This window comes from Elephas maximus, chromosome 6 (genome assembly GCF_024166365.1).
Source record: "Elephas maximus indicus isolate mEleMax1 chromosome 6, mEleMax1 primary haplotype, whole genome shotgun sequence".
Taxonomy (NCBI): Eukaryota; Metazoa; Chordata; class Mammalia; order Proboscidea; family Elephantidae; genus Elephas; species Elephas maximus.
Window position 1 is genome coordinate 62628057 of NC_064824.1, and position 27174 is coordinate 62655230.

Consider the following 27174-nt stretch of genomic DNA (forward strand, 5'->3'; position numbering starts at 1 on the left):
GTAGTCAAAACAGATACATAAACCAATGGAAAAGAATTGAGAATCCAAACGTAAATTCATCCACTTATGAGCAACTGGTATTTGACAAAGGCCCAAAGTCCATTACTTGGGGAAAGGACAGTCTCTTTAACAAATGGTGCTGGCATAACTGGATATCCATCTGCAAAAAAAATTAAACAAGACCCATTCCTCACACCATGCACAAAAACTAACTCAAAATGGATCAAAGAGCTAAGTATAAAATCTAAAATGCTAACAATCATGGAAGAAAATTTAAGGATAATGCTAGGAGCCCTAATACATGGCATAAACAGTATACAAAACATTACTAACAATGCACAAACACAGAAAAGAAACTAGATAATTGGGAGCTCCTAAAAATCAAACACCTATGCTCATCCAAAGATTTCATCAAAAGAGTAAAAAGACTACCTGCGGACTGGGAAAAAGTTTTTAGCTATGACTTTTCCAATCAGCGCCTGATCTCTAAAATCTACAGGATACTGCAAAAACTTAACTACAAAAAGACAAATAACCCACTTAAAAAATGGGCAAAGGATATGAACAGGCACTTCACTAAAGAAGACATTCAGGTAGCTAACAGGTACCTAAGGAAATTCTCATGATCATTAGCCATTAGAGAAATACAAATCAAAACTACGGTGAGATTCCATCTCACTCCAACAAGGCTGGCATTAATCCAAAAAACACAAAATAATAAATGTTGGAGAGGTTGTAGAGAGACTGGAGTGCTTATACAGTGCTGGTGGGAATGTAGAATGGTACAACCACTTTGGAAATTGATTTGCCGCTTCCTTAAAAAGCTAGAAATAGAACTACCATATGATCCAACAATCCCACTCCTTGGAATATATCCTAGAGAAGTAAGAGCCTGTACACAAACAGATATATGCACACGCATGTTCATTGCAACACTGTTTACAATAGCAAGAAGATGGAAGCAAGCAAGGTGCCCATCAGTGGATGAATGGACAAATAAATTATGGTATATTCATGCAATGGAATGCTATGTAACTATAAAGAACAACAATGAATAACATCTCATAACATGGATGAATATGGGAGGCATTATGCTGAGTGAAATTAGTCAGTCATAAAAGGACACATATTGTATGAGACCACTTTTATAAGAACTCAAGAAAAGATTTAAACAGGGAAGAAAACATTCTTTGATGCTTACAAGGGGAGGGAGGGAGGGAGGGAGGGAAAGGGGTATTCACTAACTAGATTGTAGACAAGAATTATTTTAGGTGAGGGGTAGGACAACACACAATACAGGGGAAATGAGCATAACTGGTCTAAACCAAAAGCTGTTTCCTGAATAGAATCAAACACTTCAAGGGACAGAGTAGCAGGGCAGGGGTCTAGGGACCATGGTTTCAGGGGACATCTAGATCAATTGGCATAAAAAGTGTATTAAGAAAACGTTCTGCATCCCACTTTGGTGAGTGGTGTCTGGGGACTTAAGAGCTAGCAGATGGCTATCTAAGATGCATCAATTGGTCTCAACCCACCTGGAGCAAAGGAGAATGAAGAACACCAAAGACACAAGGAAAATACGAGCCCAGGAGACAGAAAGGGCCGCACAAAACAGAGACTTCATCAGCCTGAGACCAGAAGAACTAGATGGTGCCTGCTACCACCAATGACTGCTCTGACAGGGGAACACAATAGAAAATCCCTGATGGAACAGGAGAAAAGTGGGATGCAGATCTCAAATTCATGTAAAAAGACCAGACTTAATGGTCTGAGACTAGAGGGACCCCAGAGGACATGGCCCCTGGACTCTCTGTTAGTCCAAAACTAAAACCCTTCCTGAAGCCAACTCTTCAGACAAAGATTAGACTGGACTACAAGACATAAAATAATACTGGTGAGGAGTGTGCTTCTTAGCTCAAGTAGACACATAGAAACTATGTGGGCAGCTCCTGTACAGAGGCGAGATGAGAAGGCAGAGGGGGAGAGGAGCTGGTTGAATGGAAATGGGAAATACAGGGTGGAGAGGAGGAGTGTGCTGTCACATTATAGGGAGACGAATAGGGTCACATTACAATGTGTGTATAAGTTTTTGTATGAGCGGCTGACTTGAATTGTAAACCTTCACTTAAAACACAACAAAAAAAGAAGAAAAAAAATTTCAGCTCACACATGCCACTGGAAAATCAGATGCATAACCATGCAAGTTTGTTCAATAAATTTTGTTCAATACAATTTAAGTATGTCTATTTAAATGCATACATAAAACAAGTCATTGTAACTTCAAAAAAATTAACCAACTTGGTTTACTAAGAATTTCTTTAATACTATAAAACTAGTGCAGCTAGTACTGCTAGGCATGTGGCTCCACCATGTGGATGAGCCTCTGCAAATGACACTGACAATAGTTTAAAAAAAGAAGACAGAAGAGGTTATAAGCATAATGAATATCAGAGATCAAACTCTTCATATTATAAACGAGAAAAGAGAACCAGAGAGATTAAGTGATTTACCCAAAGTTGCACAACCACACCAAGATTAGAACCTTAGGGGCTGTTCTTACTAAAGTAGTTGCTTGAACTAACCAAATTCTTGTTGTTTTTAGGTGCCCTCAAGTCAGTTCCAACACATAGCAACCCTGTGTACAACAGAAGGAAACACTGCCCAGTCCCGCGCCATCCTCACAAGCATTGTTATGCTTGAGCCCATTGTTGCAGCCACTACGTCAATCCATCCCATTGAGGTTCTTTATCTTTTTTGCTGACCTTTTACTTTACCAAACATGATGTCCTTCTCCAGAGACCGGTCCCTTCTGATAATGTGTCCAAAGTATGCGAGATGAGGTCTCACCATCCTTGCTTCTAAGGAGCATTCTGGCTATACTTCTTCCAAGACAGGTTTGTTCATTTTCTGGATGTCCATGGTATATTCAGTATTCTTTGCCAACACCGTAATTCAAAGGTATTAACTCTTTGGTCTTCCTTATTCATTGTCCAGCTTTCGCATGCATATGAGGTGATTGAAGTACCATGGCTTGGGTCAGGTGCATCTTAGTCCTTCCTCAAAGTGACAAGGGGTAGAAGTAATTCTTACTATTCATTAATCCAAAAATTCAATCATTACGCATTTTAAATGGAGATTTGCTTCTTTTTTTTTTTGGTCTGCCAATAATCTAAGTCCGCCTCCTACTTAGGAAGAATTCTGTGGTGTAACTGTGGTAAGACAGAGCCCCATTTCCCTTTGGGGAACTGGAAGGAACATCCATTTCTCTTCTCAACCCAAAGAGCTAAAATGCAGGCATGTGACTTAGGTTTGGCCAACAAGATGTTCTGTGCAGGAATTTTGGATCTGTAGAGAGTGACAGAATCAGGGGCAGTTAGGGGCTGTTGTGGTGGCAACAGAGGAGTTAACCCCAGCCACAGTAGTGATAGGTATCCATGCCAACAACTGAAGTAGCAGTGGCACCGCTAATGCACTGCCCTGGCCAGGCTGTTCCTGAGACACAAGCTTAGCTGCATTCTATGCTGCCCAGTCTCTAATTCCAGCCCATTTCCTGAGCTTGGTTCTTTAGCCCTCGTATGTATTATCTGAGCCAACCCATATTCTTCCAATGCAGTCGTTTTCTGCTTAGTTGGGCAACTAAGACCTTGATTTGACAGCAATTGTTACCAGCAAATTGGCAGAATTAGGAGTTTTGATCCAATCTAATGGAGGCTGAACGAATTTAAAATCCTTAAAGCCAAACAATGGTTGGCTTAACTAACAAAGAATATCTGCCTTGGACATTGCGCTCCTTTAACATCTATCTATATTGGATCAAACTGAAAACAGAAACTCAAAACATTAGATTATAAATTTAGCGGATAGTGAGTTTATGTTAATGGGGAAATGATTCAGAAAAGGAGGCTGAGAATGGCTGCACAACTCTAAAAACATAATTAATGTCACTCAGTTGTACCTGTAGAAATGTTAAATTGGTGTATGTTCTGGAGTTTGGATCTGTAGAGAGTGACAGAATCAGGGGCAGTTAGGGGCTATTGTGGTGGCCCCAGAGGACTTAAGCCCAGCCACAGTAATGATAGGTGTCCATGTCAATAACTGAAGTAAAACAACAACAATAAAATAAATTATTTTTAAAAATCATAGTCATTTTAGGGATACAATTTAGATCTGCCTGATCCTGACATTCAAAAGTGAAACCACTAATTAATTTATTTCCTGTGGTCACCTGGAATGAAATGTTCTTCGAGGACAAAGCTCTGAGGGAATCCGTGGAACAGAATGAAAGGCATAAGGAATTCAAGGACTATAGCTAGGGCAGCTGCTTCTAATGGCACTGGATAGACTGAAGAACAAACACAAGCTAAGACCCCTAAACTCTCACCTCACAGCATGTAATGAAAACTTAGGGACTTTCTTGCACCAAAGCCATAGTTTAATCCTGTGAGCTGTTGAATTATGTCAGTTGAATTCAGTCTCGCTCTGCCTCTCAGAGCACAGTTTGGTAAAAAGTGGTATCTAAGAATTGGAACGTGGCTGTGTGAGAAGATTTGGAGGACAGTGAAGACACGGAAACCCAACTACCACTGAGCCTGCTTTGCCAGCTGAAGCTTGCCCGTGAGGCTTTTCCCTACTTTCCCTAAGACTTCTCTGATAAGAGGAAGCCAATTCTCTTCCCGTCTTATTCCATTCAAAATTTAAAACTAGGGTCAGATTCTAGCATACCTTGTAGGAACATTTAAAAATCAAAACCAGGAGGGAAAAATCTACCTGCCACAGAACATCACCAACTTATATCATCAAAAGTCCAGAGTATATGAGTGGCAATGGACTAAGACTGTGCTTGCCCAAGAAAGTAGATAAACATTTAAACAGTACATCTCTTTGTTAATTTTGCCTTGAAGAAAATGGTCTGAGTTAAGAACAGTTACTCTTTTAAAACAGGGCCCCATTGAGAAGCAGGCTATATGTCCCCTCCCCTTAAAACTGAGCAGGTTTATGACTACTTCAACTAATTTGATGGAAGTGATACTGTGCGGTTTCTGAGACAGGATCATAAAAAGTGATGCAGCTCCTACCTTGTTTGGTTGAAGACTTTTGCTTAAAGCCTTGAACTTCTACGTAAGAAATCGGCTACCCTATGGCCATCATGCTATGTGGTTCCTCAGAAAAGTATTCTAGTCACCAGTCCTAGCCTTTGAGTCTGCTCCACACATGTATCAGACATGTGAGTGAATGAGCCTTCAGATGGTTCCAGCCTTTGGCCATAGATATCATGGAGCAGAGATAAACCACCCTTAGTGTTCCCTGCCTGAAATACCTTACCTGTAGAATTAATGAGCACAAGAAAATGGTGGTTTTTAGCTACTAAATTGAGGGGTATTTTTTTAATGCATCAAGAATAAACAGAACAAGAATTTATACCAATTCAGTGGCTAATGGACTGGCTAGATAGCTAGCCACTTGGAAAGAGTAGGATACGGAGTTTATGGAGGTATGCTTAGACCTCTCATAATAGGCCCAGAATATATTTCTTGGTACATTATGTTAGCCACAAAGCCTTTATTGTGGGTAAGGTGCCCCACTCAGTAAATATAGGTCAACCTATATGAGTCAATGAACTCATGAACCAAATATTCGTCATGGCCGGATTAAAATTATTTATGGTTTCAACAGTGTGGTGTTCTCATCAATGGCAATTTGACTACAGCCTTGATGAATGCTCCATTTCCTAGTAGCAGTAACTCATCATGAGCTGCTGATAAGCATTATACCTGGAGGGACTAAAGAACTATTTGGTGTCAAGTTTTCTACATACATTGCCTACCATCCTTAGGTTGTAGGGAGTAACGATTTAAGCTTATTGCAATAGATTCGCATTCTGGATTTATTTTTACATTCCCTGACCATTTTTGTTCCATTACACTATCTGTAGATTAATTGGCCGCCTTATCCAAGGCTGTGGTATCCCACACAAAATAGCTTCAGTTAACAGAAATTCATTTTTCAGAGAAACAAGTAACATAATGGGTAATGTTGAAAGTTTCATTGACATTATTGTTGTAACCGATTACTCAGAAGCAGCGAGTTATTGAAGATTCACCTCACCTGAGGGTCAACAACTTGACAGTTTGAGATGCTACCCTACAGGATGTGGTATATGTTCTGAACAAATGACCAGTGCATGGAGTTCTTTTTCCCTTTGGCCAGAAAATGCAGGTCTGGAATCCTAACGTTAGAAATTTGGATGAGGGTTCTCAGGATACACTTACTGACTCACTTGCCAATTATTTTTTTTTCTGTCCTTTTGTCTCTGGACTCTGATAACATTGCACCAAGAGAAGAGAAATTCTGTCACCAGGGTGCATCATAATATTCCAATGAGTTGGAAGCTAAGGTTGCACTTAATTAGTTTGGGTTCTTCATGCCATATGTAGTGTTTTAGGTGCCATCAGCAGTTTCCCACTTGTGTACAATAGAATGAAACACTGCCTGGTCCTGTGCCACCCTCACAATTGTTGCTATGTTTAAGACCATTGTTGTAGCCACTGTGTCAATCCCTCTCATTGAGGGTCTTCCTCTTTTTTCGTTGACCCTGTATTTTACCAAGCATGATGTCCTTCCAGGGACTGGTCCCTCCTGATAGCATGTCCAAAGTATGTGAGACAGTCTGGCCAACTTCACTTCTAAAGAGCATTCTGGCTATGCTTCTTCCAAGACAGCTTTGTTTGTTCTTTTGGTAACCAAAACAAATCCATCCTGTTGCCATCAAGTCAATTCTGACTCATAGCGACCCTATAGAACAGAGTAGAACTGCCCCATAGTGTTTCCAATGAGTGGCTGGTGGATTCGAACTGCCAACCTTTTGGTTAGCATCCAAGCTCTTAATCGCTGTGCCACCAGGGCTCTGGTAGTCCATGGTTTATTCAATATTATTCACCAACACCGTAATTCAAATGCATCTATTCTTCTTCAGTCTTCCTTATTCATTGTCCAGCTTTCACATGCATATGAGGTGATTAAAAATACTACGGCTTGGGTCAGGCACAGCTACCCTATGTAAGCAGGCTAAATAAAATAGAAGATTGTTACTGTCATTGCTATCTTTGATGGGGAGATTGGCCTTAAGGAGAAGTAGAGTCGCTGCTGCATTTGGGGGTTGAAAGAAGTCTAAGTGGAACCCAGGTCACTTTGCTTCTACCTGCTGCCATGCTTAGTAGTAAATATCAATGAGAGTATACTGAAGCCTGAACCACTTGGGCTCAGATTCCTTACCACACTGGGTAAAGAATTCTGATCCACTATGGTTACGGCTGAAGGCAAATGAAAACAGTAGTTGAAGGGGGGAGTCATAAAATCCAGTTAAGGCTTCAGGTGAAGAACAAGCCCAGAAGTATCCATATTTCCTTTTTGCTACATCATGTTGGCTTTGATGTTGTTGTTTGTTTACAACCAGAACTCTGACTGGTACAGCATCCTAATTGCTCATTGACACATTTTTCTGGAAAATGATTAAAAAAAAAGCAAAAGCAAATTATTGGAATTTATTTACATCTACTTTAATTAAATTGCATCACCTAATCCAATCATATAACTCTTGGAAGAAGTATTTTATTTTAAATAAATGGCCAAATGAAAATTCCAAAATAGAATTTTGATTGAAATCTTTCATTATACTATGACATAAGCCCTAGAGAGGTTCTCAGTCCTGGATTACATAGTTGTAGAGACTGTACCTGGTAAGTTATTGATTTTTAAGCAGTATTTTTCTGATTAAAAATATTTCTCAGCTTCATGTAAAATCTTTCATGTGCCAACTATAAGAATGACATTTCTAAATAGTCTTGATAATACGGTAATTAGGTCTAGAAATAGAGCACTACTACTAAAAAAAAAAAACCACTGCCGTAATTGACTAGCTTTTGGGGGGGAAGAAAGGGTCAAAGTTTATTTCTTAAACTTATATTGGAGAGACTATAGCTATGAGTCGGAATTGACTCGACGGCAATGGGGTTGGATAGCTCACTATGATACTCAATATACTAAAGATAAAATAGGAATATTTCGAGTTCTAAAAAATGATAGCCATTTATGGAACGCAATAAGCATTTTATAAATGTTAAAATTATTTTCCATAGGCTAGGAAAATAAATCCTTGAAAGATACAAGCTTTGGATAATACACAGAAAATAATATAATGGTTTCTGGTTGTTAGAGTCTTTCAAAATAAGTTGGCGGCCATGTAAGAATATTATTTCAGTGTTTACAGAGTAATTTATCATATTTTAGTGTTCAATTAAGACCCCAGAATGATTTACCACAGACATTTTAAGCAGATCCAAACATTTCCACATAAATTAAACATGATGTAATTGACTGTTACATTAAGCAACGCACCACTGTTGATTCATGTGGAAATCACAGAAATTTCACTGATTACTACCCTTTCACTGAGTATTAATGTAGATGTTGTAGATATTTTCATGAAAATCACACTGTAAATTAGCTTTAATGTACCATTTTAAAGATTGAAATAGAGTTTTCAAAATCTGAGAGTCTATGCAGATTCATACGCTAGAATTTTATTTATAGATAAGTACTATTTTTTTTTTTTTTTACTATTAGGATTACTTTAAATAAAACCATACATTTAAATCAAGTCATTTTCCTATGCTATCTTTTTGTATTTATCAACACACCAATTATTGATTTTTAAGAAACAATGCTTTAATATGGTTATCTATTTTATACATAGCATAAAAATAGTTAAGACAATAAAAAATAGCCTGTTTTATTATTTTGGTCTTTTGGGTATCCCCTTAATCACTAACTCTCTCTCTTCCCCCCCCACCCTCTCTCTCTATACATAGCGACCCTATGCACAACAGAAGGGAATATTGCCCGATCCTGCACCATCCTCACAATTGTTGCTATGCTTGAGCCCATTGTTACACACACACACACACACACACACACACACACATATCTATAAAGAGCTACGGCTACTAATCAAAAGGTCAGGAGTTTGAATCCACCAGGCGCTCCTTGAAAACCCTATGGGGCAGTTCTGCTCGGTCCTGTAGGGTCGTTATGAGTTGGAATTGACTCGACGGCAATGGGTTTTTACATGTAATCTGAATGACTCGACAGCAATAGGTTTGGTTTTATATATATCTATAGCCAAAAAAAACCCCAAACGCGCTGCCGTCGAGTCGATTCTGACTCATAGCGACCCTGTAGGGCAGAGTAGAACTGCCCCATAGAGCTTCCAAGGAGTGCCTGGCGGATTCGAACTGCTGACCTTTTGGTTAGCAGCTGTAGCACTTAACTACTGTGCCACCAGGGTTTCCATATAGCTGTATGTGCATATATATGCATATATATACATATGTATACACATACCTGTTGCCATGGAGTCGATTCTGACTCACAGCGACCCTATAGGACAGGGTAGAACTGCCCCACACGTTCTCCAAGGTGTGAATGGTGGATTCCAACTGCCTACTGTTGGTGAGCAGCTGCACTCTTAACCACTGCACCACCAGGGCTCCGTATATATATGGGCCCTATTTATTTTCTTATTTATACCCAGATATGTGCCAAAAACAATTTAAGGCACATTACTGATATTTTTTAAAAATATACAATGATAAAAATTTTTTTTAATTTAATAAGGGTTTATAAACAAAATATAGGAAAAATAAGAATGCAAAAGTTAGATGAAGGCAGGAGTGAGGTTGACATCTAAAAAACATACACTTGCTAGTGATGAGCAGCAAATTTGGCTCCAAGCTATCCAGCAGCCAGATATTCCTTAAATAGCTTGGGGCTGTCTTCACACTGAAGCCAAAACCTAGGCTGAATGACCTTGAGGCTACTTAGCCTTGCTTAGTAAGGTATAAGAAGATTACAAGTAGGCCGTGCTTTACACGGTGGATTTGTTACTGAGAAACCGTTTGGAAGTGGGAATTTCTCATGTGGAGTCATGTTATAAATGTACTAGCGGAGGGATCATAAACACCTCTTTTTAAAGAAAACCTGCCAGTGATTCCTGTGTAACATGGAACTGATAAACTTGCTTTTCCTATGCATTTAGAATTTTTAATATTGAGTTTTTTGAGGAGTCAGTGTATATTATTGTGGAGCCATTCTTTCACCTCATTATCATGCTAGTAGAAATATTCAATGTATGCACTGAATTATGAATACTGGGAATGATTTTAGTCTGTCTGTAAAAACCCCTAACTCTTTTGTTTTGATCATGTTTCATTGCCTTTGCTCAATTGTCTGTGCACGTGGGGCAACCTGCGATCTAAATTTCTTTGTGCAATGCACATATATTTGAAGATATAAATATACATATCTATAGCTGTATTCAAAGATATTGCTAATATTTACCAACTAACATTTAATAAAATGTATAATATTTTATGATTCTTGGGGAAAAAAATCATATTTATCATAGACTTTACACTTAGAAGGGGCTTTAGAGACAAAGTATCAATTTCCCATTTTGCAGGTAAAGAGAGCAGGAGAAGGAGAAGGTAAAGCTTTGCTTCCTGTTGTGTCTCAGGGCCCTGCATTTTGCCTAACATGAAGTAGGTGCTCTGTGAGTACTGTTAAATGAAGGCCTGTATATCTGCATATATTCTTCCATGATGAAAGTCCCCACACAGTCACTTGTGATAGTTAAATTATGCCTCTCAAGGGCACTAACATATCAGACATGGAAACAGAGGAACCACCCCACAGTGTTGCATTCCCTTTTTGAGAAGCATAATTTTCTGTACTAATACCTGGTATTTTCAAATGTTAAAAGACTGAAGTCAAAAAATAGAGTCAAACTGGAGTCCTTGCCTATAATCAAGACTTCATGACAAAATGAAAAGCCCAATTTATATTTATAAAGTTGAAATGTGCTTTAGGGCAATGATCCACTTGGGGAAAATATTGTTTCCATATGAATAACTCAGGAAATAAATCAGTTGCAACAAAATTAGGGTACAACCACTGAAGACAGACTTGAAATCAGTGAATATCTAGCTAGTTTACTGCAACATGACTGAAAAGTATAAATACTGTTCAATTACAGGACTGAACTATATGCCGGTTGCTGTGGAGCCAGTTCTGAATCATGCAAACTCATGTGTGTCAGAGTAGAACTCTGTTCCATAGGGATTTCTATGACTGATTTTTCAGAAGTAGATCACCAAGCCTTGGTAACAACAGGTGAAAAATAATAATTTCCCCACAAGGCATCTATTTATACTGTCAAAGAAGCAAATCTCATGCTCTGTTAGAAGTGAAAGAAAAACAATTTTATTGAAGAATAATACAGCTTGAGCTGGGCAGCACTAAGGAAAAGTAAAAACCACTCCACATTCAAGCAGAGAGAGGGGTCTATATACATAGAGAACAAAGGAAAGGTAAGGGGTTAATGATTGATTATGGATAAGATCAGCTTTGGCTTGAAGTCCTTTGAAATGTAAAAAGTCAGCCACTTGGCTAGGAGTTACCACCTAGCTGAGTGGCGCCAGCCAGTTTGGTTATACTTGGTTACAGTCATAAACACATTTTTCCCAGGAACAAATTGTTTATATCTTGACACATTCTTAACCATGAACAAATGGTTTACATCCTGATCTTTTGCTTCCTGTGAATGCATGCTGGCCCTGTCATTCTTATGTCTGTCATGAGTGTTTCCAATGTGAAACTGTTGCATTTACATTTCCCCCTTTTGACTAAGCATTTGCTAGGGGATGTTGACCACCCACAATAGAGGAGACTTTCTTCTGCGAGGATTTTGTTTTCTTGAGGCGCTTTAGTTAATGAAAATTATTTTCTTTACCTTGCCAAGCTAAAGGCCTCATCTTCACAGTGAGTAGGTTTTAGGGGGGGACATCTTAACAGAAAAGGCCACATTTGAGGAGAGTCCTCAGTCAGGACAGAATGATAGAGGTCAAGATGAAACATACCCATGGAGACAAAAGGGAGGTGATTAAACAACATGATCATTGGTGAAAGCCTGTGAAACCAGCATGATTTTATGTGAAGGGTCAAATAGTTTTGAAGGACAACATTTCATGGATAAAATGCATTGAAATAAAGCAAAACAACATTTTATAATTACAATAATAGTAATGATGAGAAATATAAAAATTCCAAAATAAAGTAGCAATTTTTTCCACCATCCACCCCAAGAGGAAAATCAATTACTTATAATATCAGTTAAGGAAGGAACAGGATCCTTAAGGCAAGATACTACATGTTGCATATGATTAACATAGAGTGTAATATTAGCACTATTGTCAGGAGTATAGACTCAGCTATCAGATTTTATTATGGTATAGGTACCTCCTTGGGATGCAGTGAGAATGTCAAAGGCCATCCTATTTTGGAATACTACTTTACTTATCATTGCTAATTCAGTAATGATCTCTTGAAGCTCACGGGCACTATCATTTAGGGAAGTTTGTACATATTTGGTTAATATTTCTACATGCGCCATAACATCTTCAAGTCCTATATAAGGTATGAATATTGCAGCTAAATGATTGAGTCAGTGAAACATTGATCAAGACTGTCGAGCTCTCAATATACGTACATTACCTGGTAAAGGGAGTTCAATTAAAATACATCCTTGAGTCCAGTTCAGGCCCAGAGTGCATCTTCCAATCCAGCCTGGCAGGATTGAGGGCCAAAGGTTGATTCCACATAGCCAAAAGGTGCTGTCAGGGGCTACGCAATACATGCCTGAGCATTGTAGCCAGTCAGTGACAAACAAATCAGTAGCTTGTAAGGTTATAACTGATGCACATTTAAACATTGGTAGCCATCCCATAGATCTGGTGACGGCTGGGTTATTCATATGGGTGTGGTTAGATTGTTCCCAGCAAAAGGGAGCAACCTGAATTAGCCTCCCTGCTTGAAGAGTTAACTAGATGAACTTGTCCCACAGTTGTTGATATGGACCTACAATATGAAGAGTACTGATTGTGGGTTTAGAAGATTCTTTAGCTAGCCCTACTTGGGTGATTTTATTTCATAAAGTATAAGTTGTGCTAAGACTAATTTGTTAAGTTATGGCCTGGGTTTTGTTCAGGTCTGAAAAGAGGCTATTTATGGATGGAAAATCTAATAATAACAATTTCCTGTAGTAATGAAATATTTCTCTGTTCTTCTTGTATCCACAGATCAAGAGGAACCCAATCATATCCCTGTAGTGGAAAGGCCCACCAAGGAAGCCCAGACTGACTTGAGGCTGGGAAGACACCACATATCCAACAATTAAACCCTTTAAAATGGTGAGCATAAGCATCTGCCCAATCTAGGAAAACATTAGTAGAGGCATGACTATAAAATAGGAAAGGTAAAAAGATGAAAAGGTACATTTTCAGACCTGGTCCAGGGTCTTGGGTCAGATGTCTGCCTCAGATGTCATCTGCTTCTGGCCACAGAGGCATTTAAATGTAACCTTCAATTCTCTGGTGAGTTGGCTAGTCCAAAGAGGAGTCTTAGCCTTTTTTAACTGTGACAAACAGATCCAAGGTATTATTCCCTCTAATTTGGCTGCACATGGATTGGTGAAGAGGACTAAATATGGTCCCTTCCAATGAGGTTCTAATGAGTCTTTTATTTGATGTCTCTTCCAATATGCATATTCTCCTATGGCAATGTTAGGTAGGCATCAGGGGTCTACTTTCTGTTTGTCAAAGGCTTCTCTAACTTGTGAAAGATATTCTTTAGAATATTGGATTACAGACTGGCATTACTTCAGTAACACCAGGTTGAACAATGTTAGGGTCAGTGCAGACAACATAAGGAAAGATCATTGGTCTCCCAGTAATTATTTCATAGGGATAATCTTGTGAGATACAAATGGTGTGGATCTCAGATTTAAAAGACTAAGGGAAGGACCTTAGCCCATGAAAAATTTAAAGTTTCACAAGGCTTTGCTGTTTGGGTCTTTATTATTCCATTAGTTCTCTCTACTAGACCAGAAGACTGAGGATGATAAGGACAAAGTCACCTTTGATAAATGGGAAAAACTCAACACAGTTCTTGGATGTCTTGACCAGTAAAGTGAGTTTCCTGATCACTACAGAGTTTTAGGTGCTCCCAGGCGGGTATAATATTTTTAAAAAGTTTCTTTGCTACAAAGGCTTCAATAGCACGACAGCAGGGGAAGGCTTCTACCCAATGTGAAAATCTACAAATTGTTACTGTTAGGTGGTGTTGAGTTAGTTCTGACTCATAGTGACCCTATGTACAACAGAATGAAACATTGCCCGGTCCTGCGCCATCCTCACAATTGTTGTTATTCTTGACCCCATTAATTGTAGCCACTGTGTCAATCCATCTCATTGACGGTCTTCCTCTTTTTCACTGATCCTCTACTTTACCAAGGATAATGTCCTTCTCCAGGGACTGGTCCCTCCTGATAACATGTCCAAAATACATGAGATGAAGTCTTACCATCCTTGCTTCTGAGGAGCATTCTGGCTGTACTTCTTCAAGACAAATTTGTTCATTCTGCTGGCAGTCAATGGTATATTCAATATTCTTTCCAACACCATAATTCAAAGGCATTAATTCTTCTTCTGTCTTCTTAATTCATTGTCCAGGTTTCCCATGCACATGAGTCATTTGAAAACACCATAGTTTGTGTCAGGCGCACCTTAGTCTTTAAAGTGACATCTTTGCTTTTTAACATGTTAAAGAGGTCTTTTGCAGGAGATTGACCCAATACAATGCATCGTTTGATTTCTTGACTGCTGCTTCCATGAGTGTCGATTGTGGATCCAAGTGAAATGAAATTCTTGACAATTTCAATCTTTTCTCTGTTTATCATGATGTTGTGAGGATTTTTGTTTTCTTTATGTTGGGGTGTAATCCATATTGAAAGCTATTGTCTTTGATCTTCATCAGTAAGTTCTTCAAGTCCTCTTCACTTTCAGCAAGCAAGGTTGTGTCATCTGCATATCGAAGGTTGTTAATGAGTCTTCTTCCAATTCTCATGCCCTGTTCTCCTTCATATAGTCCAGCTTCTGTGATTATTTGCTCAGAATACAGATTGAATAAGCATGGTGAAAGGATACAACCCTGACACACACATTTCCTGCTTTTAAACCACAATATCCCTTTGTTCTGTTCTCACGACTGCCTCTTGGTCTATGTACAGGTTCCCCATGAGCACAATTAAGTGTTCTGGAATTCCCATTCTTCGCAATGTTATCCATAATTTGTCATGTTCCACACAGTTGAATGCCTTAGCACAGTCAATAAAACACAGGTCAACATCTTTCTGGTATTCTCTGCCTTCAGTTAAGATCCATCAGAAATCAGCAATGATATATCTTGTTCTGAATCTGAATCTGGCTTGAGTTTCTGGCAGTTCCCTGCTGATGTACTACTACAACCGCTTTTGAATGATCTTCAGCCAAATTTTACTTGTGTGTAGTATTAATGATATTGTTTGATAATTTCCATACTCCGTTGGGTCACCTTTCTTTGTAATGGGCACAAATATGGATCTCTTCCAGTCGGTTGGCCACACAGCTGTCCTCCAAATTTCTTGGCATACACAGGTGAGCACCTCCGGTGCTGCATCTGTTTGTTGAAACATCTCAGTTGGTATTCCTTTGATTCCTGGAACCTTGTTTTTCACCAATGCCTTCAGTGCAGGTTGGACTCGTCCTTCAAGAACATCAGTTCTTGACCATATGCTACCTCCTGAAATGCTTGAATTGTCAACCAGTTCTTTTTGGTACAGTGACTCTGTGAATTCCTTTGATCTGCTTTTGATGCTTCCTGCATCATTCAATATTTTGCTGATAGAATTCTTCAAAATTGCAACTCAAGGCTTGAATTTTTCTTCAGTTCTTTCAGCTTAGGAACTGCCAAGTGTCTTCTTCCCTTTTGGTTTTCAAACTCCAGGTCTTTGCACAATTCATTATTCTACTTTGTCTTCTCAAACTGCACTTTGAAATCTTCTGTTCAGCTCTCCTACTTCATCATTTCTTCTATTCACTTTAGCTATTCTATGTTCAAGAGCAAATTTCAGACTCTTTTCTGACATCCATTTTGGTCTTTCCTTTCTTTCCTGCCTTTTTAATAATGTTTTGCTTTCTTCATGTACAATGTCTTTGATGTCATTCCACAACTCATCTGGTCTGCAGTCATTGATGTTCAATGCATCAAATTTATTCTCGAGATGGTCTCTAAATTCAGATGGGATATACTCAGTATTGTATTTTGGCTCTAATGGACTCGTTTTAATTTTCTTCAGCTGCAACTTGAACTTGCATATGCGCAGTTGATGTTTGGCCCCTGACCTTGTTCTGACTGATGTTATTGAGCTTTTCCATTGTCTCTTTCCACAGATGTAGTCGATTTGATTGCTGTGTTTTCCCTCTGGTGAGGTCCACATGTATAGTTGCCATTTATGTTGTTGAAAGAAAGTACTTGCAGTGAAGAAGTTGTTTGTTTTGCAAAATTCTATCATGTGATCTCTGGTGTCATTTCTATCACAAAGGCCGTATTTTCCAACTACCAATCCTTCTTCTTTGTGTCTGGCATCACGTGGTAAAGCATGCAATGAATTGGTAATGTTGTTAAATAAACAATAAAATATTATGTAGGAGGAAAGAAGGGTAAACACGAATGCTGCATGTTCTGGAATTCAATTGAAAGGAAAAGGGAGACTTAAAGGGTTTGGCTTGTCGACTTATGTTTCCAAATCCATGCCATCTGAAAGACAGTTGTGTATACTGGACCTTCTTTTATGCCAAAAACCTTCTTGCAACACAGTCTGTTTCCAAGGGTAATACAAAGCTATTTTTCCAAGAAAACTGCTTGCTGCCTAACTGCTTCCAGCTACCTAATAGTTCAGAAGAAATGGATCGAATGTGAGGTCCTGTAACTTTTCTGGGGAGGCATGATGGACCATTTGGGAACATTGCAAATCATTCTATCTAAAAGGGTAGGACATCTATTTAATTCTTTCTGGGTATTTATCTGTCTGGTCCTTTTCTAATCAATTGCAAATCGTGTGCTTTTTAGAATGTTTGCGTTTAACCATAAAAAAAAAAAAAACACAGTTCAAAAATACCCAGTGAATTTAAAACTCTTCTACATCTCTGATTATGAACATCGACTTGGAACTAGATTGATTACATTCATATCCCAGCTTTGCCACTTAGCTGTTAAACTTTGCATGTTACTTAACCTACCCTTGACTCAGTTTTCTCGTCTTTAAATTGGGGATAATGATGATGACTCCTGTCTTTTAGGATTGTTGTGAGGATTAAATAACATATATCATTGTGTCTGGCACCACGTGGTAAAGCATGTTGGTTACATTGTTGATAAAAGGGAAAAATGACTTCCTGTACTCTACAGACCCCAATAGTCCAAGTCACAATAACTTGTTAGGGAACTTCATTTCCTTCCCTTGAATTGTCATTTTTCCATTTAAAATAGAGTACAGATAATAAAGATAATAGCAATAGCTGACATTTGCTGAATGCTCATAATGTACCATACACAGCGTTGAAAGCTTTATTTGAATTATCTCACATATCATCACAATAACCTTATGAAGTAGGTGCCAGTTTTAAAATGCTGTGACAGAGGGTTGGAGAAACTAAATGACTTGTCTAAGAATAACTAGTGTGTGGCAGAACTTGAATAAAAAAGCAGGCCTGCCTGTCAGGATATGTGCAGAAAAAGATAGAAGGCATTTGTACCCAAATATTATCAGTGGTTGTCTCTGGATCATAAAATTAGGAGTTATTTTTTAAAAATGTCTCTACATTTATCTCTGTTTTATGTAATCAGAACATGTTTCAGAAATTATTTAAATTTATGTCAAATAATGTAGATAATAGCATTTCTACTTTGCAATGAATAATAGTTACTCTTATTGCTCATTTCTGTGAACTAATAGTCTATCTTTGAATCAGCCTTTTTGTCCTTTGCACAAAGCAGTTCTGTACAGCTTTCTAAAAATGAATATAGTGTTTTAGAAATGAAATTTTCCCCTTGTTCTTAACAAAAATGTAACACGCACAGATTTTTTAAAATTCAAGTCAAAATCCAACATCTGTTTTAATTTGGCATCAGAAGGGCTCCTTACTCTTGTCCTTTATGCCCCTAAGGAAAATCCCCCCATGAGCTACCATGGCAATCAGCAACAGATTAGAGAGGATGAATGGAAGCAGAAACTCCACCCAGTGATGCTCTCAGAGTCAGCAGGTGTCTCCCTCACTCAATCACTTCTCAGAGTGGATAATGAATACAGAAGAAGAAACGAAGCCGGTGTGTGACAGATCACCTTCACAGTCAACTAGCGTTTATTCTAGTGCCTTCTATGTCCCAGGTGCTAGGACTAGTATTATCCCATTTCATCCTCCAAGACCAGTATGAAATAAGTATTACTATTCCCAATTTACAGCTGAAGGCGATAAAGCTCAGAGATTATTACCCGAAATCATACAGGTATTAAATAGTAGACAATGGGTTTGCACCTTGGCCTCCAAATCCTCCATTTTTTTCTCTGTATAATGTTGCCACTACATCTGTCATTCCTAATTACCAGAAACAAAAGGCTGGCAGTGATTTATTAATAGAAGTATTATACATACAAAAGTATCCATAAATTGGAAGAGTGTAACAGAAAAGAATTAGGAAATGAAGTATTGTTCTATTTTCACCCCAGTTCTATACTTCTTTGGTGCCCCCCCCCGCCCCGCCCCATAAGAAATGATTCTTTGATTATATGTTTCAGTTTAGGATAGTGTTTGCTGAATGTATGGTACTTGTTATGAAGTGCAAAGGAAAATTTCATTTAGGGACTCATAATAGAAGATCTTATTTATAAAAACAAACAGTTGGACTCATAATATTACTGTATCTAGAACCACAATGCACAGACTTGCTAATTATTCTCTCCTCTGAGGTCTCTGGAAAGATGATGATAACCAGTTCTGTGACCTATCTCTGAGGCTTCCATCATCTTTGACGTTTGTCGGTTTATTATTCTATATGTATGTCGACATGGAGATTTAATAGAGGAGAATGTAGGCTTATATTGCTTTCAGAACTTTATGAGAATAAGGACATTGAGACAATGGAATATGTTACCAAAACACGTTATGAAGATTTTTTTTTTTTTTTTCCAGGAGGCTGAGCTGTCATCTGCCTGGAATGGTTCAGGACAGTTCTGCCTGAAGCAGGACTGTGGACTCATTAACCTCCTAGCCCCGCAACTCCGTCAATCTCAATTCACTCCAGTTTCAATCAGATACAGCTGCCTGTAGTTTCATTCTAGTTGGTTTAGTGTTGCTGTGAGCTTTTGCAATTTTCCATATTGCAGGGGGGAGAAAAGCATCTTCAATCTGTGTCTGTAGCTGTGCACAAGTGTGCATGGTGGATCTTATCAAAAGGCTCTGCAGGAACTGTACTGGTAGATGAGCACACTGGTATAAAGGAAAGCACTATGTACCAAATATAGATGATTCTTATTATTTCTCTTTGCATATAAATGAACACATAGCTGGGGTGCTCTCAGGAGGCTTAGGAGTCAACTTGGTCCAAAGGAATGACTGTGCTATTTTTGCACTTTCCCTCACATTATTTCTCAAGGCTTGAGGGAATTTAAAATGTGACTTACTTGGCAATGACAAGTCTCTGTCCCCTCGGTGCCTTCTGAATGAGATCATTTACAGAAGTCACTTCACCATAGCGCATTCTATTTTTTCATAAGAGAAACAGTATCACTTAGGTGAAATCTAGATTTTGTGAGGGGTCAGAGTTTTCTCTTGCCTTAAAAATGGCTACTTTTAAAATGCCACTATTAAATTCACAGTACTGGTGTAATGATTCCTTAAGATATAGATTTTCTGAAAGAGACAGACGAGGGTCATTTAAAAGAACCTTAGTGTTTATAAATGAAGGAATTGAGGTTCTGAAAAGTTAAGTGACATGTTTTGGATTAGGACTCCCAGTAAGTTGGTTGCACTGCCAGGACTATAGAACCCAGATGTCTGGTGCCCTGGTCCAGAATGCAACCCCACCACCTCACTCAAGACAGGACGAACTCCTAAATGAACCTGATTATAGCAAAAAAAAAAAAAAAAAAAATACAAAAAAATCTCTCAAGAATTAAGTGTCACTGAATTTTTATCACAAAATAGGATTTTGGGACAAGCAACATGTTTATAAACACACATAATATCTGTTATTGCTTATGACCATTAAAAGAATTTTATTATTAATGAAAAACAGTGAGATTTATCTGTCTCCTTGTAGAAATCTACTAAAATGGAAACTAGTAACAAGCTAAGTTTAAAATACACAATGAATACAAAGTCAGAAAATATGGTCATTCAGAATTGTTCTCTATAGAAGGAATCTGACTGTGACTATAGGGTCACTACGGGGAAGCAGGGACTTGGTTATAGTTACAGTGCTTTCTGCAGAGTGGACACTTAATGAATATTTTTAAAATCGATCAATGAACTCCCTGAGAGAAATTTCTAAGTTTGTAAGTGTCTTAGTTATCTAGTGCTGCTATAACAGAAATACCACAAGTGGATGGCTTCAACAAAGAGAAATTTATTCTCTCATAGTCTAGTAGGCTAGAAGTCCAAATTCAGGGATGAAGTCCCCATTTTCTGTTCACTTTTATCACTTGTAAGATAAAAGGTGGTGCAGGCCATACCCCAGGAAAACTCCCTTTACATTGGATCAGGGATGTGACCTTAGTAAGGGTGTTACATCCCACCCTAATCCTCTTTAACATAACCCAGTCTTGCCTCATTGAGTACTGGCAGAGATTACGATTTATAACACATAAGAAAAGTACATCAATCACAAAATGGAGGACAATCACGCAATACTGGGAATCATGGCCTAACCAAGTTAACACATATTTTGGGGGACACAATTCAATCCATGACAGTTAGCCACTTGGCAAGTACTATCAAAGAGTTCCTTGCTTTCTAATGTATTTGGGTGTATTTATGTCAGAATATGTTTATAGAAATTAAGACAACGCTGAGCAAATGAAAGCTGAAAGATCAAATTTTCCTTGATTTCTCTTTAGAATTTGAGAGAATTTTACAATAGTTGTATCAAAATTAAAGCTTAGCCATTGTCATATTATTATGCTATCAATATTACTGTCCATCACTATTCGCTTACAAAATGTGTGGGGAGTTGGATCAGTATTTCTAATGAGTAAAGAAATATTCAAGTTATCTACATCTCACTTAGCCAAGCTTAAGGAAAATGTAATTTATTGTCTTGTTTATTCTTTTACTACATATTTATTGCATGCCTAATATGTGTGCCCTCTGGATGCATGGTTTGGTCTTGCTGATGTGTGTTCTTGGGTGATTCATTCAACCTCTTGGTGCCTCAGTTTTCTCATTTGTAAAACGGAGGGAATAATAATATCTTTTTTGTCACACAGGTTAAATGAATACTATCAATAAAGTAAAGAGCCCTGGTGGCACCAAGTTTAAGCGCTTGGCTGCTAACTGAAAGGTTGGTGGTTCAAACCCACCCAGCCACTCTGTGGGAGAAAGACCTGGCAATCTGCTCCCGTAAAAATTACAGCCTAGATAACCCCTTGGTGCCTTTCCACTCTTGTCACATGGAGTTGCTAGGACTCAAAGTCAACTTGATAGCACCTAACAACATCAGTTAAAGCATTTAGAAGAGCATATGGTAAGGGCAAAATAAATGTTAGTTGCTGTTGTTATTATTATTTATGGATTAGACATGGAGCATAAGAAGGATAGATATGGTCTCTGCTCTCATGGAAAATAAAGCTTGGTGGGAAAATCATTAATTAAAAAATTGGATAAATCATTTTTGCAGTACACTTACATTAAGTGCTAAGGAAGATAAAGTAGGACTATGACACAGATTTAACATCTCTCTAAGTGTTTACATGTAGTTTTCTTTTGCAACCAAGTGAAGTCACATTTTACATGGCTATTCCATGCCCTGGTGACTGAGTCTCCAAATCTTTGAAACCTCTGGGGTAGATCATACCCTTTCAAGTGAGTAATAGTAAGTGGAATTTCATATCAGGAGCAGTGTATTGGGCAGGCATCTTTGGTATAATTTTTGTTTTTCTTTATTTCATCTTATTTTTTTTTATGACCGTTTAAAATTTCAGAAAAGCAAGCCTAGTTTTGTTTCACCTGCTTTCCTTAGGAGTCCCTGGGTGGTAAAAAACGTTAACAAGCTTCACTGCTAACTAAAAGGTTGGCGGTTCAAGTCTATCCAGAGGCACCTTGGAAGAAAAGCCTGGTGACGGATCTACACCCCAAAAATCAGTTATTGAAAACCCTCTGCAGCACAGGTCTACTCTGATACACGTGGCGTCACCGTGAGTTGGAGCTGACTCAAAGGCACCTGGTGGTGGTGGCGAACTTTCCTTACGGCATGAGTCTTTGTGATGTTCCAGGGACCTTTGTCCTGACAAACACAAGTACTTCTGAAAGAAATGAAAAGACCAACCACCAGTGTTTGTTGAAGAGGAGCTCAGTTGTTCCTCACATTATGCAACAGATGGCACTGACAGATTGATGGTTAGGGAGGAGGAAACACATCCGCATTTACCCGACCATCATTATCTAAATCCACAACATAATTACATATTCATTTCTTTCATTCTTCTGATCCCAATTCTCAGCCTTCTACAAGAAGGCTGATTTGAATACTCTGTAAAAATATTAGCTGGATATCCCTGAACACACTTGGCGTTTTGTCCCCAACTCAGCTATCAAAGACATTTGAGGCATGTATTTTAAATTCATATTTAAATGAATGTAGGCTTGTTCTGAAGACAGCTCATCCAAAGATTTAAAAAAGAAAGCTGTCAGAGAATCTTCAAGAAGTGGAGCTCACTTCTCTGATTTTTTTTTTTTTTCTTAAAAAATAAAGTGATTTTCACATTAAAAAAAAAAACAAGACTGAACAAACAGTGAGCCAAAAGTCCCAGGGTTACTAAAAATGATTTATCTTTGGCATTTGTATTAAATGTCTTATTTTTAGACATGGTTTTGAGATATCTTCTCAAAATACAGGGGTAACCAAAATATTTTATTGCTCTTTTTTTTTTTTTTTTTACAACAACATAGGTGTTCTTTATGATAGGTGCATAGGAAATTTTGGACTCCACTCTTTAAATTGTGAAATACAGATAAGATAACCACTGGCTGCCTGCTACCAGAGAAGGTGAAGCCCGGGACTGTTGTGGTTATATAGTAAAGTGTTAAAGCATTTCTACCCTGTGGTACTTGAATGCACTAAAAATAGGCTAACCCTGAACTATACTGCAGTTGAAGGACAAGATAAAAATAGGAAATAAACTTGAAAAATAATTGTTTAAATAGAGTACTGGGATTAACAACTCAATCCACAGGATTGAATTCACTAGTAGAATTTGCTATTTTTATTGAATGCAGGAAATAGGGCACAATTTAAATATTTAAGAGAAATGTTGATTATAGACACATGTTCTGAATTTAAGAATGATTGACATTCAAGCAGTGACAATTTACAGTACAATCTGCAATAGGGCTTCTTCTACTTTTTCAACTGAACGTCCCCTTTATATCTTTTAATGGTTCTCCTTCCACTATAAAAACAAATTTAAAAAAAAGAATCTTGAATAATAACTATGAGCTATAATACATTTAAGTGACCTTGCAGACATAGAAACCCAACCATTATTTGGAGTGTCCCAGTTTTGGTCTTGTTTTCAATCCCAGTAAATAGTAAGGATTGGGTTGATACGTGCCTCAAATGGAGGCATTCGATATCGCTTAGCATAAATTCAGCACTATACAGACAAAATCAAATGATTTAAAGTTCTTCATGCCTCTTAAAAGATTTTAAATGCTGGTTTCAACAACTTGGTGATGGGAGATCTGTCCAGGATTATTAACCCTTGGCCTATATTTGAGCCCTTTTTTTTCTTTTTTTTGTCCTCTGTGTTTTAACCAAGAATGCTATCAGTTCGTAATCCTGCTTGTCCTTGCCTTCCTTTCCTTTTCCAACAGCACTGCCGTGACTCTAGAGCCTGACTACAGCAGTCCACACTTGGATTTTGGCAAAGGATCCTTAACTTCTCCTGGATCTCTGCTTTTGTCCAATTCTGGCAGATTAATTTAAAATTATCATTACATCACTTTTCTGTTCGAAAGCACGGATGATTACTTTGAGAATAAATTTTAAACCCTTAGCCTGGAATTCCAGGCTTGCTAAACCTGCTTTTATTTTTAACAGTAATTAATTCATTATACATTTGTTTTTATTTAACCAATCTAACAGCTCTAAATCCAGCATCCAAATCATAACATAGAATATTACCAATAATTTACTTATGTGCTCTTTGTCTAACCTAATCCTATCCCCCTCCCTCCCCCTTAAAGATAAGCACACTCCTAAATTTTTTATTTATCATGCCTCATTTTTAAAAGATTGTATCACACATATGTATGCTTAAGAAATATGTCATTTGATTTTACAAAAAGGTAATCATATTATAGATTATCTTTTTTGGTTTGCTTTAAAAATTTTTTTTCTCTTAACATTTGGTTACTAAAACTCATCTATGTTGTTGCATGTGGCTGTAGTTCATTAATTTTCACTTTTGTATAATATGTGTAATGTTAGATGGATATGCTACAATTTATGTATCGATGCTCTTGTCAACTGACAATTGCACGTGGGTTGTTCGATTTTTTTTTTTTTTTTACTATTAACAATGTGTATTGCAAGCATTCTTGAACATGTTTTCTGGCAAACATACCTATTTTGATTTTCTTGGGTATATGCCTAAGAGTGAAGTTGCTGAATTTTAAGGCTGAAGCTCAGGGAGCCAGCAGGAACCAGATCAAACTATGTAATTGAGAAAAGTTTAATAAAAGAACTAATAAGGGATAATGGAGCACACTAAAACTAGCAAAGACATAACCATCCCCAGCCCTGAAGAGGCAAGAGGAAGGAATGATTACTGGAACCTGAAAAGGGCAGCTGCAGCTCTAAGAGAGGATTACCTAACAGAGCTCCAGCTTTCAGTAGCACTCAGCCAACCAACAGCCTGGCAGAGAGGGAACAGGTCTCACTAAAAAGGCTGACCTCACTCTACTCCCTCCTGTCTGGTGTCTTGCCAGTGTCTGCCATTGGGTGGGCCCAACCAGAAGTCTATATGGGTCCATCTCCAAGAACATAGAGCAGGGTGGAGAAAGATGAGAAGTGAATCTAGAGAGGTAAATTGATATGCAAATGTTAAATATTATACAATTCCATCTTGTTTTTTAAAGTGTACCAATTTATATTCCCATCGTTGCTGCTGTTGTTAGGTGCTGTCAGGTTGTTTCCAGCTCCTAGCAACTCTATAGGAGAGAGTAGAACTGCCCCACGGGGTTCCAAGGAGCTGCTGATGGAGTTGAACTGCTGACCTTTTGGTTAGCAGCTGAACTCTTCATCACTGCACCACTGGGACGCCACATCTTCTACAACACTTAGTAATAATAGACTACTGAATTTTTGCCAATAGGTTGAAATGGTATCTCCTTGTGATCTTGATTTGCATTTAATTACTGAGGCTAAGCTTCATGTTCATTGGCTAGACACATTAACTCTTTTGTAAAATTCCTATTAGTGTATTTGTAGACAAGTTTATTTTACAATTTATATGAAAGAGCAAAAAGCCAGTACATTTCGGAAGAAGAAAAAAGAGTGACTTCCCTCCAGAAACAAAAAGACTTATAAAGCTATAGTAATTAAGACAGTGTGATATTGATTCAGGAGTATACATCTTGATCAGTGGAACAGGAAAAAAAAAGAGTTCCCAAACAGACTTATGATTCTGGTAAAACAGGGTGTGTGATCCTGAACAGATTGAAGGAATTTATGATTAGGGAAGGAGCCCTGGTAATGCAGTGGTTAAGCACTAGGCTGCTAACTGAAAGGTTGGCAGTGTGAATTCACCAGCTGCTCTGCAGGTGAAAGATGTGACGGCCTGCTTCTATTAAGATTACAGCCTTGGAAACCCTGTGAGGCAGTTCTACTCTGTCCTAGAGGGTTGCTGTGAGTCGGAAGTGACTCGATGGCAGTGGGTTTGGTGGTTTTTTTTTTCTTTTTGGTTTTATGGTTTAGAGTCATATGTGCATGAGTTTGACAGATCCTGTCATATCCGTTGCCACATTAATGTTGTATTGCCACCTTTGTGGCTACTTAAGTGGTATTTATTGCTCACACATCAGAGTCAGCTTGGGGTTGGATATGTGACCCTGTTGATCTTGGCCGGCCTGGTTTACATGTCTGCAGGTCAACTGGCTGCTGAACCAGCTGGTCTCTGTTGGAGGCTCTGTTCTACGTGTCTTTCATTCTCCTTTTTGGACCATTGTGCTCACCCAAAGATGTCTTTCTCACAGCAAAGTTTGAGGCATAAAGTAGTAAGTAAAAATATGCAAACCTGTGAAGCCTGGTCTCAGAGTTGGCACAGTGTCACTTTTCCTGCCTTCTATTAACAATAAAATTAGCTTCAATGGGTGGGAAAAGCGGCTCTGCCTCTTTAGTAAACCCATTGCTGTTGAGTCAGCTTTGACTCATAGCGAGCCTATAGGACAGAGTAGAAGTGCCCCATAGGGCTTCCAAGGAGCACCTGGTGGATTCAAACTACCGACCTTTCAGTTGGCAGCCAAGCTCTTAATTACTATGTCACCAGGGCTCCTCTTTAGTGAAAGAAGCTGTAAATTCACATGGCAAAAGGTGTGGATGCAGAAGGGGTAAAGAACTAGGGCCATCATTAAAATCTACCACAAGGGCTCAATAGAAATATAAGAATAAATTAGGGGAGTAAAGAAGTTGCTTGTTTTTGAAAACTATAAATTTATTTTGAATCGCAGCAGTTTTTCAGTCTCTAACACGTGTAACTTACAAGACTTCCAAATGAATTTTTTGTTCATGAAGCAGAAATGGCAACAGTTCTATACAAATTACCAGAATGTTTCATAATTTCTCCCAAAATACCTGTCAGAAAGTTCTTTTGAGTGAGCACATGGTGGCATTTTTTCTTGCCATAAACAAAATATATCTATCCATATGAAGAGTTTGAGGTGTTAGGATGAAAGTTTGCAGAAAAGTGGT

General features: G+C 38.2%; 1 long non-coding RNA gene across 2 annotated transcripts in view; it reads left to right on the forward strand.

Annotated features, from left to right (window-relative positions):
- The window catches only part of LOC126077732 (uncharacterized), a 60358-nt gene extending 39292 nt beyond the window's left edge, over positions 1-21066 (forward strand). The window contains exons 3-5 of one of the 2 annotated variants that reach the window (XR_007517839.1): positions 2603-2894; positions 13191-13301; positions 19179-21066. This is a non-coding gene — a long non-coding RNA (uncharacterized LOC126077732). Of the gene's footprint in view, positions 1-2602; positions 2895-13190; positions 13302-18155; positions 18624-19178 lie in introns of those variants that run through there. The other variant, XR_007517840.1, reaches the window with a different exon arrangement.
- Positions 21067-27174: the final 6108 nt, after the last annotated feature.